The sequence below is a fragment of the Perca fluviatilis genome, chromosome 4 (genome assembly GCF_010015445.1).
Source record: "Perca fluviatilis chromosome 4, GENO_Pfluv_1.0, whole genome shotgun sequence".
Taxonomy (NCBI): Eukaryota; Metazoa; Chordata; class Actinopteri; order Perciformes; family Percidae; genus Perca; species Perca fluviatilis.
Genome location: NC_053115.1, coordinates 37,413,396 through 37,434,058, shown reverse-complemented (window position 1 = coordinate 37,434,058; position 20,663 = coordinate 37,413,396). Strand labels below are relative to the sequence as shown.

Sequence of the window (20,663 nt, the reverse complement as noted above, 5' to 3'; positions counted from 1 at the left end):
TAGGGTTAAGGTTAAGGTTAGGTGCCTCGAAGTCAACAGTCGCAGGGCTGCCTTGAAGTTGATTAGGCAAAGGTTATGGTTAGGGTTAGGTGCCTTGAAATCAATATTCGCAGCGCTGCCCGGAAGGAGACTTTGGGGGCTTAAAAGACCTCATCTGAGAGACTCGATCGTCTACTTTTAACCACCCACTAGTGTCAAGATGAGATCTCATGGGGAGGTTCAGAATAAGCCTTATAACCTTATTTTTGAACAGTCTGAAGCCTATGTTTCAGGTGCTTTAAGACACCATTGTAACATGAGCAGCATGCACAGTCAAAAAGTTGTAGGAGGGTGGAGTCTGTTTTCTTTGCTTGTCAGTGGTCAGTGAAGAACAAACCGATAACTGCTAGTGGCAAACTGCTAGCGTGCAATGCTGCAAAGGGGGACAATCCCTTCCATCAAAAACCCCAATGTGGACACGAACCATAAGGCCTGACAGCTGTGACATAAATAATTACAGTCTATACACACCTGCCACGGTCTACACAACTATTGTGACATTAGCTGGCTATGGCTATCTTTTAGCGATTTTAGCACTTGGATCTATGAAAGGAACAGACTGAAGCCACAGGAGCCGTAACATATATCAGGCTCATGGCTTACCAACACACACAGTGGGTGCACATGAATTAGTAAGCAGACTCACAGTTTACGTGCTGTACTTAGTTGTACATATAGATGTACTGTATTCATTTTTGTCATTTGATACCAAAAGTGGAATAATAAAGAAAGGTTTCTTTTTTACACCTTTGTCCTTTTGCCTTTCTTGATTTGTCCCAGACAAACCAGTAAAGTGATATTCATGTGTATGTCCAATGAATCCTATCAGGACTTTCAAAATGTTTCAGAAATGCAGAATTTTCATACTAAACATCTGTAGAATGTTTGCCATCAACACGTAAGAGTTGGTCATGTCTGCATTATCTGTGTAGCAACTCTAGAATGGTTGAGGTATGGTTAAAGATGAACGGATGATTTGAAATCTAATTTTGAAACTGGACAGAGTTTGGAGTTGACGTAAACTGCACCACTTAAAGCTCAACCGATATGAGAATTAGCTAGTGTTCCTTGACATCACTGTGATCTGCTGTACGGCTTCAGAGGTTAAACCTGATCCCCAATCACTAATAAAAGTATTTTTTGAAAGCCACACACTTCATCTAAAGAAAGACTTCCCATTCTGAGTAACAGGCTTTATTACTTACTTTTTAACTAACCCCCCAAAAGAAGAAGAAATAAAAATCTCCTTGAGCAGAAACGGATAAAGCAAAGGGTCTTTTGAATGGCAAGTTGAGTTTCAAAGCCCTTCCAGATGGTTCTGTCCACAAGACTAAAGTTCTTTGCATGTACTGTCGATGTGAACTGAGCTACCAACGGAGTACGTCCAGTCTCAAATACCACTTGAGCATTAAAAACTTGAAAAATATCCTTTGGAAAGTACATTTACAACAGATAAAAAGTGTGTGATTAATCGTGAGAGAACAGTGGACAATTGTGAAAAATTGCGATTAAATATTTGAATGGATGGATAGCACATGTTCCCAGTCTTACACGACAATACATGAATGAATCAGGTCAATCAATCAAGCATTTACTGCTTAAGCATGTAGAGAAATACATATTTTGCAAAAACGGCATGTAATTCTCTGTAGGTGCTTTATAATGGAAGCTGATGCAACTTGAATGCAAGCCAAAAAAGAGGGCATGTAAAGCTGGGAAAGTGCACAGCTCACAGTTTCTTAACAGGCATGGGCTCCCCGGTGGACTGAAGCCTGGCGCTCGGAAAGATGAGGGGGTTAGTGATGGACATGTGGGAAGACTATGGATCCAGCTGTGCTCTCTGGAAGCTAAAGCCTCACTTCAAAGTCCATCTCCCCATCCAGCGGCCTTGGACAGCCCTTGTTGAAATGCGCAGATCTTAGCGGGGAAAGAAAACTAGGGAATCCAGCACAGATCAATGTGGCTAAGCCGTGCCATGGACGAATACCGATGATGTTCATTAAGACGGCTCTCCAAGGTCACTTGAATCTCATGTAAGAAAGTGAACGGCAAACCTTTACATAGTGTCTGAGAAGTGTGAAAAGATGAACAAAAGGCCTTCAATGCATTCCCATAGTGATCCTGGGAGAAGGCGACTGTTCAAAGCCCCACCAAACCTCCGAAGCAGCCTTCTGAGAGCGATCAAACTACATGCCATCTGGACACCAAGGTCCCATTACGGAACGGACGATTAGAGAAGAAAAGAAAATAAACGAGACAGTCAGTTCACATGATACAAGACAAACAATACCCTGCTGCCCTGGCACTACAGCTTGTAACATGTCCCTATTTGTTTCTGAAATTCACCTTAAATGGTTTTTAGATTTCTTTTTATAGCTGCTGGGATAGCAATATAAAGCTGACAATCGCTAACAGCTTCCATAAATAGTTTATAGAACAACATCAGCATAAATTAGGATTGTTATCACCCTGTGTGCAGTGTTCTTCACTTATATTTACTATCCTTTTAGTCCTGACATGAATAATAGGGCCTGTTCGATTCCTACCAAACTTGAGTCATATATTTATGTCTGGAATTAAATCACCGGAGTGATGCAGACCAAAAAAGGGACCCTGTTGAATATGGTCTGCTGTTGTATCTCATTAAAATCTTCATCACTAAGCCTTGTGAATATCAATATCCATGTCAGGATTCAAGGGCACAGTAGCATGTATTACACCAGGTCTGTCAGGCCTCATTGTGGTGTCTCCACTGTGGACTGTGGAGTTGTTTTATTAAAGATGACAGACAATTCTATCCTCACTTAATTGAGCATTTATGCAGGACTTTTTAAAATCGAGATTGAGACATCATGTGAGTTTTCAAATAACAAAACCAAATAAAAATCAATAACAATAAAAGAAAGGACAAATGTTGTCTGATGCTTCAATCGTATAAGCGATCATGTGCATGAACATTTCAACAAATGAAGCATACAGACTAGGACTGGGTTTAAAAAATTTAAATCGATTTTCATTTGAATGATCCAAAATAGATTCAGAAAATCCAAGAAGTTTCTGTAACATATGAATCTAGATAAACTAAGGAGTCCAGTAGTACCACCTCCAGATATCTGAATGAAATGTCACTCAATACTCTGAGACTGTAGAGTCTGTAGAGCTGCACTTTATTGTGTGTTCATGTGAAATAAAAAGTACATTAATGTTACTGTGTTGGGGTCAATTCTTAAAGTTATCATTGATACTTTTAATAATTGCAGCAGGTTAGAGGGAACCTTGTACAACTGTAGAATATCTTTCATATCCAAGGTAAATTGGTTTTCTAACTGAAATGATCCTAACCGAATTGATATGGAATCGAAAAATTAAATCGATTTGTGACCTTGGGAATCGGAAAATCATTGACGATACCCAGCCCTAATAAAGACTAATGATGACTGTGACCGTACATTTAGTTTCATCTCTATGATGCCTGCTGTGCTTGTTGAGACAAATATGTTTGGATGTATTGATGAATAACCTGTGTCCAAACTATTCACAATGATTATAGCAGTTTTGTATTATGTTCACCATGGAAAAATAACTAAATGTATTATAGTAAAAAAGCTTCAGCCTATGTGTCGAAATTGCTTGCAATATTAGCAACTTTCGAATTTCAACGCTGTACTTTTTTTTTAGAAGAAGGTACATTCCTTGTAGAAATAGGTGCAGTCTACTGTTGCATTCCATTTATCTCTGTCTCTGGGTCCGATCTATGTGGGGGAGAGAATTAATCTACGTCCATTGCTGCCTGCCTCAATGTGGTTGTTGATACTACCACTGGGAGGAACCAAACTTATAAACCTTCAATTGTGCAACACATGGTGCAGTACTTTAACACTGCCATGTAGTAGACTGGAATGACTGCACTGCTGAGAGTGATGTTTGGTGGACACGGTCACACTGCCAGACACAACAGGACTGGAGGATATGTTCCCAAGTTAAACCACTTGTGAATAGTTGTGTAACCGCTCCTTAGACAGTTAAAAAAAACTTTTGATTGTAATTTCATGCAAGCGAAAATTGTAAATAACGCTGCAGCAGTTTGGTACTCCGCTGACTGAGAGACATGTTTTGGCCATCTGTTTGGTATTTCCATGCCTAGTGCTGTATGCACAGTGCAGAGGTGAGGGAAGAAGAGCAAACAAATGGGAGTTTTATTCAAATGAGGCAGCTCTTATCTGACTGTGATTCAGAATGTGTAGCATGTAATCATGCTAATTACAGGACAGGTATTCAGTCACTTGTCTTAGGCTACGTGCCGCCTTATGTGGTATTGTTTCAAAATGACGTTTTTTTTTCCTTTTTTGCGTGATGAATCACTGAAGGACATGTCGTGACTGATCCAATGATCCAAAGACCCAATCAGGAAGCGAACGTGACCGTTTTCAAAAGTCTCCGTTTCTGCCCGTCCAGACTTAAACACGATCAAACTAAAATGGGTTCAGCAGCATTTTCAGATGTCTCTGTTTAAGGGGTTTTAAAAAATGCCAGAGTAATATGTGAGCCAGGCGTAAACATAGCAAAAGTTATTTTAATTTATGTCCGATGACATGGTGCTCTTTGGATGCTTTTATATAGACCTTAGTGGTCCCCTAATACTGTATCTGAAGTCTCTTTCCATAAATTCAGCCTTGGTGCAGAATTATAGCCACTAGAGCCAGTCCCACAATGAGCTTTCCTCAGAACATGCCATTTCTGTGTGTGTAGCTACTGAGGAGGAGAGAGGGGGGGGCAAGGTGGAGAGTGGGGGTGTGGCCTTGACCAACTGCCACTTTTCTCGTTTGAAAGCCATGATGCCTCCCTCTCATGGGTGGGCCAAATTCTCTGGGCGGGCAAAGCAGAGAAAGGGGAGGTAACCTTGCTTGTTATGACCTCATAACAAGCAAGATTCCAGAACAGCTCATCTGAGCTTTCATTTTCTCAAAGGCAGAGCAGGATACCCAGGGCTCGGTTTACACCTATCGCCATTTCAAGCCAATTGGGGACCATAGGCAGGCTGGGGGAACTCATATTAATGTTAAAAAACCTCATAAAGTGAAATTTTCATGCCATGGGACCTTTAAAACAAAAACATTACTGTGGATGTAGCCTAACCGTGAATCCGTTGCGTTACTCACACGAGTTTGAGTTTCTGGTTTGGATGCAAGAATGACGTGTTGGCGTCGCGCCATTGGCTCCACCAACCGCAAATTTGGGTCTATTAGTGTAAGTGCATTGACTTTGTTTGAAATTGTGCCGCACAATTCATGCACAACATTAGAGGTCTTACATGTAACATCAGGGGCTCAACACAACATTAGGATTCATCCTTTAGGGACCACACACATGCACTGCAGAAGTTTTCAAGATACCGATCATGTGTGATACCAATTATCATCACGGACTAAAGTGTTGATACTTTTTAGCACTAGTGATCATCAAAGTCATCTTTTGGGTACCATGAATGTCTTTCCCAAATATCATGACATGACATGTATCGTGAAAATGATAGAACAGACAAACTGAAAGTTGAAATCGCTTAAGCCACACTGCATGAACTAGCATGGTTAAACTAAATTAAGTATTCAATGTTTTTCATCAACTCGTGTACATTTGAAATTGACAGCAGCGTTTTTTTACAGTTGCTGTTTGTTTTTACACCGTTCAGTGCATACCATGTATCATGTCTCATTTTTCATTTATTTATTGATATGTGGTTTATTTTAGGTAAGAAATTTCTTTTTTTTTATTATCTGTTTTTAATTCTACTTATTTATGTATATGGATTTCATGGATTATTTTTTTACAATCTACAGGTTATGTACTTACTGTTTAGAGCTTGTATTTATTTATTTGTGTATTCAAATATCTTTTGGTTTTATAAATGTCATGCCTCTGGTGTTTCCTCACTTATGATGGCATTTCCTTAGCTTGGTGCCTGTTTTTAATCAATCCAAAAAAAAAGTACAATACATGTTTTGCCCTGACCTACAGTACATAACCTCTATACCAGGAGTGTCAAACTCAACTTCACTAATGGCCACACTGGAATAGACAGAATCACATCGAGGACCAGACATGTATACTTTATTGACAAGCTTTTATTCAATCAAAAAATATCAAATATTTTTGACTGTATTCCTGCATGTCTCATATAGTCACAGTCTGGTCCCCATAAAGCCCTAAAAATGTCAGCAAAAAAGTTCCTCAGCCATCATAGAAAAAACGCAAAACCATGAAAGAAATGCCCAAAAAAGCCACAAAAAAAAAAGGGACACAATTGTCGGATAAAGTGCCAAAAACGTCAGAATCTGCGAGTGGCCGGATTTGGCCTGCGGGCCTTGAGTTTGACGCATGTGCTCTACACTGTCAACATTAGTAGATAGTGTGTGGTTTAGAATTCAGACTTTAGTAAGATGTGACGGTAAAACACGTTTGTCTTTTCACCATTTTCACCATTTCCATGTCGTGTGTAAGTAATGTAAAGACATATATTTTTTATAAACTTGGCCTTTTGGATGAGGTGGCAGTTGTAGACCCCTTCGAACAGGGGGTGGGGGGCAGACTGGGGCCACATGCGATTTGCATGCGAACGGTTGCATACCACCACCACCACCACTGCCTACATAGCTTTAGTCCTCCAAGATTAACAATACACATATGACAATAAACATGATAATAGTCATTCAGTGTTAACGTACATTTTATTCACCACTGCCCATGAATCATTACAATTTCCATTACGGTCATTAGATGGCGGTCATTAGATGGTGGGGGCCAACCCTTGCTGGCCAATGTTTAATTTAATGTTCAAGCCATGTCTCTTGCCTCTCAAGTCTTTCCACAGGCAGCGTTTGTACCATTACATCGCTCTGCACGAGCCCTAAACCCTGGCTGCACCCGGCAAAATGGATAACACGCTTCCCTTTTCAGTGCACTGTGTACAAAGTGATGCGGTATAAAATGATTAAAAAACAACCTGCGGTGTTGCCCATCCATCTACAGCGGTTCATCTCCCCGCGCCTTTCGACCCAGTCTCCTCCCCCAGGCCCTTATACAATAGTCCCGCGAGCATCCCACTGGATAACTGCCATGACACGCAGAATGCCAGACAGAAATAATCTCCTCCTGGTGATAACCAAGCAATCTAACAGCCCTGGGGAGCCAGAAACACTATTCAGAAAGCAATGGAACAAAACCAGGGCTGGCATGTAATGGGCGGTGACATAGGGACCCGGAGGTTAGACAAATACATCCCTGTCAGCAACAGTGAGTCCGCTGACTGGAGATGAACAGACACCACTGGAACTCTGGAAGGCATGTTGGATTATTAACTGTCCTGACCAATAAATATACATTTGTGTTTATTTCTGCCATCATCGCACGCAGAAATCCATTCATTTACATGGAAATGATGTCGCTTTAAAGCAAGGGCATAACTTTGGGTTCAACATTGGGATCTCCACTTTTTAGCAAAATTGAAATTTTGAGTGTCAAACACTTAATTTTCTGCATTCTGGTGAATTTCTCTGCAACAATTAATGCCTTTTATGCATAAAGTTATGGTGCATATGTTTTTATTTATGTAGTTGTTTTTTTTTGGGGGGGGGGGGGGGGTTACACTGGCCAGTTTTGATTATTGAGGGGGGGGGTTGTAACTCCGCCATCCCTCTGTAAATTACGCCCTATGCTTTAAAGTACTATTCGAGTGACTTTGCATGTCTCTGTTATAAATCATTAGACGGTTTACATTAATTGTAACTATCTTTTTTTTTTTTTTTTTTTAAATATGATTGTTTTATTGACATTTTTTAACAGTAAATCAAAAAGTTTAAACTATATACTTAACAAAACAAATATACAACCAAAACTAAAAGTGAAATAATTTAAAAAGACAAAAAATAATAACAACAATGATACTAATTGGCAAATCATAGATCAGTTGTTTTTAAAGTGTGATTTTCAAACCTTCCAAACCCCTCTGTGTTTGTTTTAGTTTGAAAATCAACTTCTACATACACATTGCTCTCTGCCAAAGTGCCCAATTTAAAAAGGTCTAATGCTACACATAGGGACTGGAATGTGTGTGTTGACCAATGAATGATGGCTACATTTGAACTAGTGTGTGGGAACGGTGCACGTGATTGAATTTTCACGTTCCTGTTAATGTTTCACAATAAAAGGAAATAAGAAATGTAGGGATTCTGTTCTGCTTTTAATTTGAAACGGATCCAGGAAGTATTATAGTTTATATGAACAGCGTAAAGTCAAGAAATATTTAACAGGGCAAAACGGGAGCAGATCAGAAATGAAGGAAGCGTCATACTAAAATATGACCCGATATACTTCTCAAACAGAGTGAATTAGAAATAAAGTCCTGTCTCTAATATAAGCCTGCATCAAATAAATGCCCTGTACCCTCTGCAGTTAAGATACTGTACATCACCTAACTGAAAGTGAGTGGAATGAAATCATTCCTGATGAGTTTATATATTTATGTGTGGCATTACACTAATACGTAAGAGTAGCACAAGTAAAGAAGAGTCAAAAAGTCAGTAAACTGACTCAGTAATGTCAGTTAAACAGTTTTATCTACTGTATATAAAGTTTGATAATGTTAGCAAGCATTACCCACCATAAGCTACTTGTCATACCAGACCAAGTTAGGCTGTAGCAGCAAAACCGCCGAGGGTATTGCATTGAACAAGGGTGTGTTTGTTGCTTATGAATTGAACTTTTCATTTCTTAGAGAGAGATTGTGCTATTCAGAAGACGGCACGGTACCACTTTAAGTAAGGGGTTAGCATACTTGTTTCCATCACTGAACGGCACACATGAAGCGTAACAGAATCTGCTTCCAACGTGCTCCCGCAGTAATAAACAAGCGCAGCTCTGCAGTCAAAAATGTTACCTCTAGATGGAAATATGATGCAGGCTGACAGACACCACTGTTTCTTTTTGGCATCCAGTCAGAGACTAGCAAATGAAATCGACATCAGCTGTCTGCGACTTGTTTGGCAGCATTCATGGGCGGTTCAACAATTCACCCGCACCACAGTACAAACAAATCACTACAGCAGCAACAATTTAGAGAGGAGTCAGTCACTTTAACCCACTTCATCTGCATCTCTGCTCTGAAAAATACACTTTGACTAGCAATTAATTTTCCCATCTGTGATTTTTTTCTTCTCCTCACTTTGCTACTACGGCTTCGGACAAATTACCGCTGTTATCCATTCGGTTAATGGAGGATGCTATAGTCCAGGGATAGAGTGTCACAGTTTGTTGTACAAAAAAAAAAAAAAAGTATCCGAGCCATGTGTCCTCACATTAGATTCCCAATGCTTTTATCCCAAAGGGCGTTCTTTTAAGCACATAATCAGGTCTGTGGTTCACACAGGGGATATTGTCTTCATTCATAATAAAGTAAATGCTGAATTTTTACAAACCAACCCTTTGTGAATGAAACTTCAGATTGTTCTACAGAATGACATCATTCAGTATCACTTCTACTGCAGCATTTTGGATACATGTATTTCTTCTTGCAGCATAATTAACTTGATGATTTTCGAGATGCAACCTTACTTAAAGCGATCTTCACTCGTGATGACCAAGTCAATCACATTTCGGCCTTCTCAGATTCTGATTGTCCATTTATGATACATTGATGACAGAGGAAGTTGGAGGGGTAGATCATGGAGATTTACTCCGCAGATAGCTTTCAACCACGTCTCTCCAAAATGAAGTCCATTTAGCAACCCTGTGATAAGATGATGACACCATGTGTGACGGCCCCTGTGTGATCCGGTGGGGCTACTCCGTGTGAGTGATACCTCTCTGGTCTTAACCATCTTTGTCTTGAGTTGATGGCAGATCTGGGGCACCTGGGAGATGTGAGCTTGTGGGGATAAAGCTCCACCTGGTCTGGACTACATGCTCTCTCTTCACTGCAATCCAGACGTCAACCATGGCCTAATCACCCCGCCTGCCACATCTTGTTTTGGGTTTATTTAAGTTACAGAGAAAAAAACCTTGCACATTCCAAAAGATATGTTTAGTTTATTCTTTTTGTTAAATAAATCACTTTTGATCATTTATGATGCCTCGTTCCCTCTTTTGTCATGGCCCTTGAGCCAGGTTGTGACACCATTTTGGTTTCCTGCCTACAGGAATAGAAGGACGAAGAAGATTTTCAACTCGGTCTGCAATTTTCAGTGTGGATGGTAAGCTTCTGTGAAGTCATCTCAAAACACCAGCATCAACAGAGGCCATTTTATGTAAATGTAAATGGACTGTATTTATATAGCGCTTCTCTAGTCTGAAAGCGCTTTCACGTAGTACAGGGACCATTCACGATTCACACACATTCATACACTGGTGGCCGAAGCTGCCGTACAAGGTTCCACCTGCTCATCAGATAAACATTCACACACCGATGGCGCCGCGTCGGGAGCAATTCGGGGTTCAGTGTCTTGCCCAAGGACACTTCGACATGGGACTGCAGGCCAGGGATCGAACCACCAACCTTCCAATTGGTAGGCTCTACCACCTGAGCCACAGCCACCCCCACTTGTGAGAATGCTGTAGTCAAATCTATCCACATTAGCGTGGATTTGTTTTGTTTTTTTAGCTCATGGATTACCATTTTGCAGTGTTCCTCTTAGGCATTTTCTATATGGTTAGAGGCCTTGTCACAAAATGGCCTTTGGCTCCCATCAGGCCTGAAGGGTTCTTCAAACTCCAAATTATGCAGCTAAGTAGAATCCTCTTCATAAAAGGTCATGATTGCATCCCCCTCACACAGCTCTTCTATCATCCAGGCTGCCCTGGGCAACTTCACACCCTGGCAGCTTTAAATGGTATTGAGAGGTACCTCAGAACACAAGAGAACAAAAGAACTAATCCATGTAACCATGTTCAGCTGGTCTTTGAGGCTTTTTGACGCAAAGCTGAGTTTATTTTATTCAATTTCAAGATAGTCACTTGAGGTTTGATTTTTTTTCTCACTTACTCCCTTTTATACAGCATATATTTTATACTTATTTTTAAAAAGCACGTCATTCATTGATGATAGGCTGTCCATGGTCCAGGGACGGACTGGGGCTAAAAAACAGCCCTGGACTTCCTCCCAAATAGGCCCATCATCCGGCCATTTGCCCGTGGCCGTCCACGACAGACTAGCCAGGATGTCCTGATACTATGCCACAATACTGTAGCCTTGTAGCCTATCAGACAAGGTATTCACAGCAAGTAACATCTCAAAACCAATGATGATAATTGGGGTTCTGTTTATTAATAAAGCCTGAGTCTTCAAATAAAAACTAAAAATGTACAATGCCATTACATCTTCATTGAAAATAAAATACAAATAATGAAATGTCACTGGCTACAGAAACCCCAAATTACACAAACTTGTAATTATAAAACAGTACAGAGTATTACTGACAACACCTTCAGAGATAAAGTAGGCTACTTGCTGTAGCTGAACATGGGGATTAGATTTATTGTAGGCCTATACCAAAACTACACTGAGAGTGTTAGTTACTATATACTATAACTATTCAAATATAAATGTATATAACATGTGTTGCTTTGTGTAAAAGAATTAGCATTGAATAACCTATTTAATATTTTCTCAATGTCATATTACACTTTTGATCAATTTTGTTTGTGAAGCTTTCACAACCAACCCCCAGGTCTTTGCCAGTTCCACAATAGAAAACACAAATATGAAAGGAAAGGAAAAACTGCACTCTGATGGAAGACAGACAGAAAGTGCAAGCTAGGTTTTTTTTGGTTAAACTTTTGGTTACATTTGGTGAATTATTTAGCCCCCTTCCCAGTTTGTTAGCACGTTTAGAGTGGTACCAATGCATGCCTGATGTTTTCCTGTTTAATTTAATACCATAGTCATCATCCTAGCAGCAAAAGTGAGCTCACTACAACCTCTCATATACAACTAAGTGAAAACTCGGTCAACCCGCAATTCATTTATGACGCGTTTAATGTTTCAAATTAACCTAACAGAAATTATTAACTACGTTAAGTTTGACAGCACTAAATGGCACGATAATTTTCATAATCATGATGCACACTCATGTTGAGCTGACTATGCAATTCGCTAAGATAGGGATAAAGGCAGCCTACAATGTTTCCAGCTCCTGGCACTTACCAGTTTTGCTGATGTGTGTGAAATTAACTCACGTCTAATGATGTAGGCCGACTCTTTCTCTTCAGTTTTATGTTTACACGTAGCATATAAGTGATTGTATTTGCGCCCCCTGCTGTTGGCTGTTAATATCGCTTTAATAGACTATTTTTTTGTGCCGACTTTTCCAGAACGCACAGATTGTCAGTCCGTCCCTGCCATGGTCGAAGATGCAAAAACAAACTAGACTGATAATCTGAAGCCACGTTAGCTCTGTGAGGCTAAAGGCAATATGCAGGCGTTTAACCATCCTAGGTTGGGATTTAGTCACATTTGCTAATTTGCACAATGAACTGATGATGTGCTAGCTAAAAAGTCAGGAGATCATTAAAGTTGTTACAGTGCATCATGAGGGGGACACGGATGTGTGTAACCGATTTCATGGCGATCCATCAAATATATGTTGAGATATTTCACTTCGTATATTTGCACCTTTTGTATCTGTACTCTTTCAATTTTGTGTTACAACTGCTAGTCTATATCCACAACGTTCCACTTCCGGAACTGTTCCGATGCTGCTCGAAATTCCGCCGGATGTCCTTCTTTTTAGGCAGGATGTCCGTTACCTTCCTCTTCATTTGTGTTGGCGTTCTAAACTCCGGTGGACTATGGTTAACTGCTCCTCAGATCTCTGCAGGGTAAATCCAGACAGCTAGCTAGACTATCTGTCCAATCTGAGTTTTCTGTTGCACGGCTAAAACAACTTTTGGACGTACACATGTTCCACCACAACAAGTTCCTTCCAGTGGCTATTTTGTAGAGCCACCTTTGCTCTGCCCAAGATGATTGTGATTGGTTTAAAGAAATTCCAACAAACCTGAGCATGTTTTTCTCCCATCCAGGAATACTGTGTGGACTAGCCAGACCTTCCTCCGCAGCGCTGTGGAAGAAGGTCTGGCAATGCAAGACTCATAGATATAGAACAATAGATATGACATGACGTCATAATTTATGGCATAACTGTCCGCCATCTTACTAGGGTACTGTTTACAATTGTCACCTATGGCAGCAATATGGTTATCAGCTGTGCAGCACCTAACTGCTTTACCAGAAGGACCAAAGAGACCCAGGAGGCTGCCATCACTTTCCACACGTCAGTAGGAGTAGATAGAGTATTTTTTCTCTTCTTTTTTTAATTATAAATACAGAAAAGTTGGTGAACTAGGTAGCTAGCTAGTTACGTTGCCTAGCAACTGTTAACAGACCGGCTGAGATGTCAGTTATTGGTGATTGCTAGCTAGCTAGCTCTTAACATCATTTATGAACAGCAAACATCGTTTTAGTTGATTGATTTTTACCTCAAATAAGACATTTAGTAACGTTAACGTTATAACAGTTTTTTTAACACGTTAATATTGACATACATACATTGAATGCTGCGGCTGGTTTCACTCAATCTGTGTTAAGTTTTCAGTTAAATTAAAGTTAACGACAAGTACTGTAACGTTACACGTAGAGTAAAGTTACGTTACACAAATCAACTTTCAAAGTCGAGATCTCGAGTTTGCGACGGAGAAAAAAAAACGAAGGAGAAAAAAATAAAATAAACACGTACTGGGGACAAACACTAACTCGAGATCTCGAGTTTCAAAGTCGAGATCTCGACCTCCCGATCCTCCCGATCACCACTGTGTCTTTGTCCGGTCCCATCTGGATCAGCAGGGACCGGCGCAGCAGCGAGGCAAAGCTGCCGGCGGCAGCGTCTCTTCCCTCGGGCAAGAACACAGCTGCCCCCCGGGGCAGCAGAGTCCGTTTGCGGCTGCAGGATCTGGAGCTCACTGCCCGCTTCCTGGGAGCCAAAACCGACACCACGCAGCTGGAGCCCCAGGCCGTAGGCTACTGCTGGGACGAAACATGACCGGGGGACCGCTGCAGCAACGAGGCGACGCTGTGTTCCTCCCCGGGGGAGGATACGCTGCCCCCGGCCGGAAATCTCCGCCTCCCGCTGACTTCTGGACTGGATCACTTTGTTCACTTTGAAAGTCGAGATCTCGACTTTGAAACTCGAGATCTCGACTTTGAAACTCGAGATCTCGAGTTAGTGTTTGTCCCCAGTACGTGTTTATTTTATTTTTTTCTCCTTCTTTTTTTTTTTTTTTTTTTTTTTTTTTTTTTCCATAATTTTTTTTTTCATAATCTTTTTTTTCTCCGTCGTAAACTCGAGATCTCGACTTTCAAAGTCGAGATCTCGAGTTAGTGTTTGCCACCAGTACATGTTTTTTTTTTTTGTTTTTTTTTCCTTCGTTTTTGTTTTTTTTTCCTCCATGTCACCTCCGGGGCTCCGTACCTAACAGACCAGCCGCACTTAACGGTACATTTTCACCAGCTGACGTTAGCTCCCCAAACATTAGCCATGTTGAATCCTGCTGTCAGTCATCATATATTAACTATTCTATTAACTATCTATTGTTGTCAGCTTACCTCATGCCTTTACACGATTTTCCTTTCAGTAAAGCAAATTAAAACTTAATAATCCATGTCTTGACGAGGTAAAGTAACTTCCAGAAAGCGTTCCTACTTCAGCAGCAAGTCTCCGCATTACTATCGTAAATGTAATTTCCATAACGTTAGCGCAAAGAAAATTGCGACAAGTCCATCAGCAGTTCTGGTAAAGTCATTATAGTCTTTATCAACAAAAACTCATTGAAGCTAGCGAGGCTCTTCAACTACTCCGCTCATCGTCAAAACAAACTCCATGCCGGCCGGTGACAGTAAGAAAACAAACGCTAAACAGGAAGTAACAGGGTTGATGGGAAATGTGGTCTTATAGTTGAGATTGACATTAAAAAATATTGTTTAATGTATATTAGCCATTCAGAATACCAAAGACAGTTTTTACATATTAAGTTCATGCAAAATTTAAAAAATAAAATTATTACCTGCAATATAAATGCAAAATTATGAGATTATCTTCATAATTGAACACATTACTTGTTCTCTTGGAGCTATATCAATCAAAATTCCACCCAAATCTTTATTTTTTGTTTTTTTCTAGAAAGGCACAGTTGTCTTACAGTCATTACTTTGAATTAAAACCACTATTGATGTATTGGTAGAAAAACATAAGGATTATAAAGACAACATGAGCCTCTTTCCACATTGATTCCAATGGAAGCAATTCTAAAACTTAACCCTGGTAAGATGGCCGCCAAGTGCTTCCATCCTGGAATGGCAAGTCAGAATTACATGTCATATCTATTGTTCTATATCTATGGCGAGACTATACTAGCCTGGATGCCAGCCGAATTTAGCCCCGCCCACAAAATTCGAGGTCGGGAAGTTCGGTCTGGAGTCGCTCCGTTGAGAAGCAATTATTGCCCGAACAGGATTTGTTCGGACCAATCAGATTGTCGGACAGATGATCAACAGTAACAGAATCAACCACGTCACCAAAGAACGCTTGGGTTGGATTTGTTGAGATGTGTAGATTCCACCATCGCGTCTGTTACAGAAGATATCGACAGCGCATTCATTTTAAAATCCTCAGCGGAGGAGCCTCAACAACTGCCCGAAAGCACAGTAGCGTTATATGGTGGAGCGAGATAGAGAGAGACTGAAGAGAGAGAGAGCGTTATATGGTGGAGAGAGATAGAGAGAGACTGAAGAGAGGGACCGCCGGCGCTAGAACAAAGCCGTGAATCAGAGAAATAAAACGTGTTTTCGCCGATTCATCTCTAGAAATGCAACTGTAGCGAGCATGTCACTATCATTAACGTTATCCACATTTATATTTACAAGAAACAAATGATATATCCAGCTTCAAAAAAGTCTAAAAGTCGGAAGTTAGAACGAATGCATTGTGCAAAGAGTGGTTGCTATGGAGACGATATACCGTGTTGAGTTCTGTTGACGGTTGAGTTGAGTTCTGTTGCTCTGATTGGTTGGAGGTCTATCCAATGAATGCAGAGGCATTTTTTTTTCCTGGTTCGGTTGGAACACGCCCCATAATCACAGCCCAATGGAGCGGTTTCAGACTCACATTCTGACTAGAATCTGAGTATGACCACGTCAGGCTAAGACTATACAACAGCTAAACCAAACACGTTAACCTCCTTGTTGCTTTCATGAATGTATAATAAAAACTGGAAACGGCTTTCGATACAGAGACCCGTTAATTCCTACGAGAGTTGCTCAGTGGCACATGAAGCCATCACGGAGCCAAAAACGACCCTGATGAACGGCACTACTTCCGCACTGCAGCCCACAGCTCAGGCGCAGTTAGAGACCTACTACAGCCGAGCCAGCTACTTCTGGTTTAGCGCTCCGCTAGCTTGACTGGGGGTTACATTATTTGATCATGCAGCTCTTCTAGACATTCCAGTGAATACATAGCATTTTCAAATCCCAATGGGCAACACACAAAAGGTTTTCTGAACATGTCACTTTTTTTATTTATTTTTTACCAGCCAGAGCTCAACAGGAGGGAGTGAAAATAATTTCACAGAGTAGAATTCACAGAACAAATGAGGTTTGCCTCGGGATACTGAGAGGCACAGAGGGAAAAAAGTAGTCCCACGAATAGACTTAGAATTAGTATGCCATTCACTTATACTTGGTTCAACATCAAAACATAGAGTTGGCGAGCAGATATTACTTAAAGCAACACAGAAAAGATCAAGCAAAAAGGATACAGAAACATTCTAAGCAACCTTTGGATTTTGTTGAAAACAGCAGAACTTTATCCTGACAGCATTACATATTAAATTGAGGATTTCACTGCTACTGGTATATTTACACCCCAAAATATGAAACTGTTGGACAAAGCAAACACCATACTTACTGGATTTATATAATCTGATCCACTGACAGCAGGGATAAATAATATGGAACGTTCATGGGTTCATTAAAAAAATCAGTTCATCTTTTGAGGAGCATGAATTCATACTGTCAATTTTACATGTATTGACTGATTTGAATTGCATTGCTGTGTTTCGGGGTATATTTGGCTATTATAGTTATTCTAAAGTGAAGGTTAAGTAATTCACCAAAATCATAATGGATCCTACTCTGGGGACCATGAATATGTATAGTACCTTTCATAGCGAACTGGCCAGTAGTTTTTTTTTTTTCTTCTGGCGTGGCAAAATATCTGTTCCCAAGATATATAGTGCAGCAGATACATTCTTTGTAATGTAAAATATGTACACCTTACCCAAGTAAATGTCTTGTTCAAACAAGTGTTTAACAAGCAAGTGTTACAAACTTGCCATTTTTAGTGTGTAGCTTGCTAGCCCGAAGTTTGTTGTTGTTTCCTGTAGCGAAGGGAGTTTGAGAACGGCAACACACAGAGAGCAGAAGGTGAGGGGAAAAGTCAGGGTGTATCCCGGAAATGTACTTATGTTAACCCAGACAACTATCAGGATAAATACTGAACTTGAATCCATCTTACCTTTAAAACTGATACTGTATATTGTGTGTTGAATCCCTACAGTGTAGTGTATGCTGTAGCCTCACCGGGACATTAATGGAGCATTATATTTTTTTGTGTTGTTTAATTAGAGGCCAACAATGCCATTGAAAATATCTAATCCAATGCCATTAAATTGTGATAAATCAAGTTAATCCATCTGCAGGCTTGCATACAAACACAGTCTTTGGGTCCACATCAGAGGACAGGAATATTATCAAGTCATTTAATCATCATGATTTCATTCTTATCATTATTTTTTTATTTATCATTAATTAACCGCATACGTATAACTTAATCCGTAGGTGGCAATACCTCTGAAACATTGTTTCAGAGCCACATGTTGGCACCCTGCAAACAGTAAACAATCACTGCCATTGGATCTTTGGCAAGGATTGTGTTGTTTTAGTGATAATTGTGTGTGACAGCACACAAACACATAATAATATAATTCAAATTGCTATGCATTGTTTGCACATCTGCAACAAACAACACCAAGGGCAGATAGGGAGGTGAGAACTCCCCATGCCTTCTCATCTCACGTCTAGAAATATATACAAAGCCAGCATCCGTAACACAGTATCATTTCCTCTTCGCGTAGCATGATACCCTGAGATTAAAGCGACGCAGGAAGAAAAAAAAAATAACACTGCCAATATATGGATGTTAAATTCCTATTGAATTGGATGCAGTGCATGAAGTGTAAGAGAAATGAAGATTTATAGAGTGAGGCAATTACTCTAAGCCCGGTGCAGCAGCCCTTATTTAGCTGAATGGTAAGCTCGCCTTGCTTGGAGGAGCACTAATTACTGAAGCTTATAGGAGGCTTACACTAATCTTGATTGAATTTCTGAGTGTGATGTGAGATCTCGCCATCAAACTTTTTCCCACTGACAAAGGAGCAACTTTTAAAGCCAATCGTCTCACACAGGTTTAACTTGGCGAGTGTGCAAACACATCCAAATGCAGAATTCACATCAACTCACCTGCTATATATTTCACGAAATAGAAAAAAAAGAAAAAGAAAAATCATACAAAAGACAAGTGCATATTATCAACAGACAGCAGGCTGAGAATGTGTGTCGCCCTGCATACTGACAGTGTTACTGACTGACTGCTGGTATTACTCTGTGTAGAGTGCTTCTAAAGATGTGAGGGTGATGGTCTGGAGCGCAATATAAATCAAACATAGCAAAACCAAGCACACGAGAAAATAACACTACACATATTACTACAGTAGAAAATACAACGGAAGCCCTGAAAGGGAAGGTGAAAAAAAACATTATAAATTGCGTAGTTTATCTCTTACGTAAGAGACAATATCTCCTATGTAGGAGATATTATGTCGTACATATGTACAATATCCGCTTCATTCTGCAGGGCTTTTCTCACTTATAAAACGGCCCGATTAAGCCTAAAAGTTTGTCCAGTAGCCTTTGGCCAACATTGCCCGCAAATTTTTGCCACTTTGCCTTTCAGGGCTTCCACACTATAGAAATAGCTTTTACTACACTCTAGGACGTTTGGACTCCATTAACTAAATGGATACCCAAATATAGTTGAGAACTTTCTAATGTGTTTTTTTTTTCCATTTGATATAATTTTTTAGGAGTGGGTGATAGGGATTCAATCTTCTATCTTCGGGCATCTGTAATTCGATAGGAAACCATTTATAAATGAAATAACCAGATGAGGATGTAGAAATAAAGCATTCCTGCTCATTAGTGCGCAACGCTTCCCACGATGACCCTATACAAGTACAGATAATACGTTTAAGGCTGGTGTTATTTCATGTTTCTTTTTTAAACTGCAAAAAGACCAACACCAAATATGTGTTAGTTTGTCTCTCGATCCTTACTGACCTTGCTACCCTGTCTACCCAAACCCCCTGGTAACCGCTGAAGATGTAACTCTTCAAAAATGTCTCATGAATATATATCTAAAATTTTCAAAAGGAATGCTCAGTAATTTCTTAAAACAGATGTACTGTATAGATTTAAGCAATCGTACTCGAACAGGAGAAGATTGTGCATTCGTTGGGGACTTTTTTTCAGCGGCGGATGAATCCACATTTGGTGCTCTGGTGAGTATTTGTGGCAGCGGGATGGTGTGTGTGGGATTCAGTCAAAAATAAACTACAGAGTGTGTGATCATGGCAGGTGTTGGTTATTTTGTTGTAGGTTTCTTTGCCTATATTTGACGGCACAGCTCAAGTTCGACAGGAAATGGGAGAGAAAGAGAGAGAGGGAGAAGGTACGACATGAAGCAAAGAGCCACGGATCAGAGTCCAAGAGTCCAACCCTGCTGCTGCAGCAAAGACTCGCCCTACCAGCTCAACTACCCCTCACTCGTGTGTTTTTAATGGACAACAATGGAGCTCTGTGGCACAGAGGAATAGGATATTTCATGCAATAGTTATAACTATATTGGAAATTTAGCTATCCATAATTGTGTTTATCATTGTGTCTAAATTAGATTTCTATAGAATACCTTTGAAGGCCAATTTATACTCCTGTGTTAAATCACTGCCGTGGCTTCGTACGTAGCTACGTGGAGATACGGACCCTACACCGAAGCCTGACGTGCACCTGTCAAAAAAGTGTATCTACACGTTGTGGCGACCCAGACAGGCGGTAGCTGGGTAGCGTCGCATTTCCCCCTACTCATTTCCTTAGTTTCTACCTTCTCCGTAAACAACATGAAATCATGGAGAGGGTTACGTTTTCCTGCTACAGATTTCCAAACCGGGGTCAGAAAGCACAGGGGAGACACTTTGTTCTACGTCTCCGCCTCTAGAGTCGATACTCGCTCCGAAGCTAATCAACGTCACTCTCTCACTCGCTCTACCACACACTCCCCATGCACACACACACCGGCTCTGCTATTCTCTTAAAGAGATTGACGCACAAGTATAAACTTTTGGCCACTTACGTAGGCTAGGGCGGAAGCTCTGCGTGGAGCCTCCGCAGAAGCGTAAGTCACGCTTAA

The 20,663-nt window shown here is 40.4% G+C and overlaps 1 protein-coding gene across 1 annotated transcript in view; it reads right to left on the bottom strand.

The window, feature by feature from the left end:
* Window positions 1–20,663, bottom strand: part of fhit (fragile histidine triad diadenosine triphosphatase) — a 423,256-nt gene that overhangs the window by 301,259 nt on the left and 101,334 nt on the right. The gene's annotated exons all lie outside the window — the stretch shown is intronic.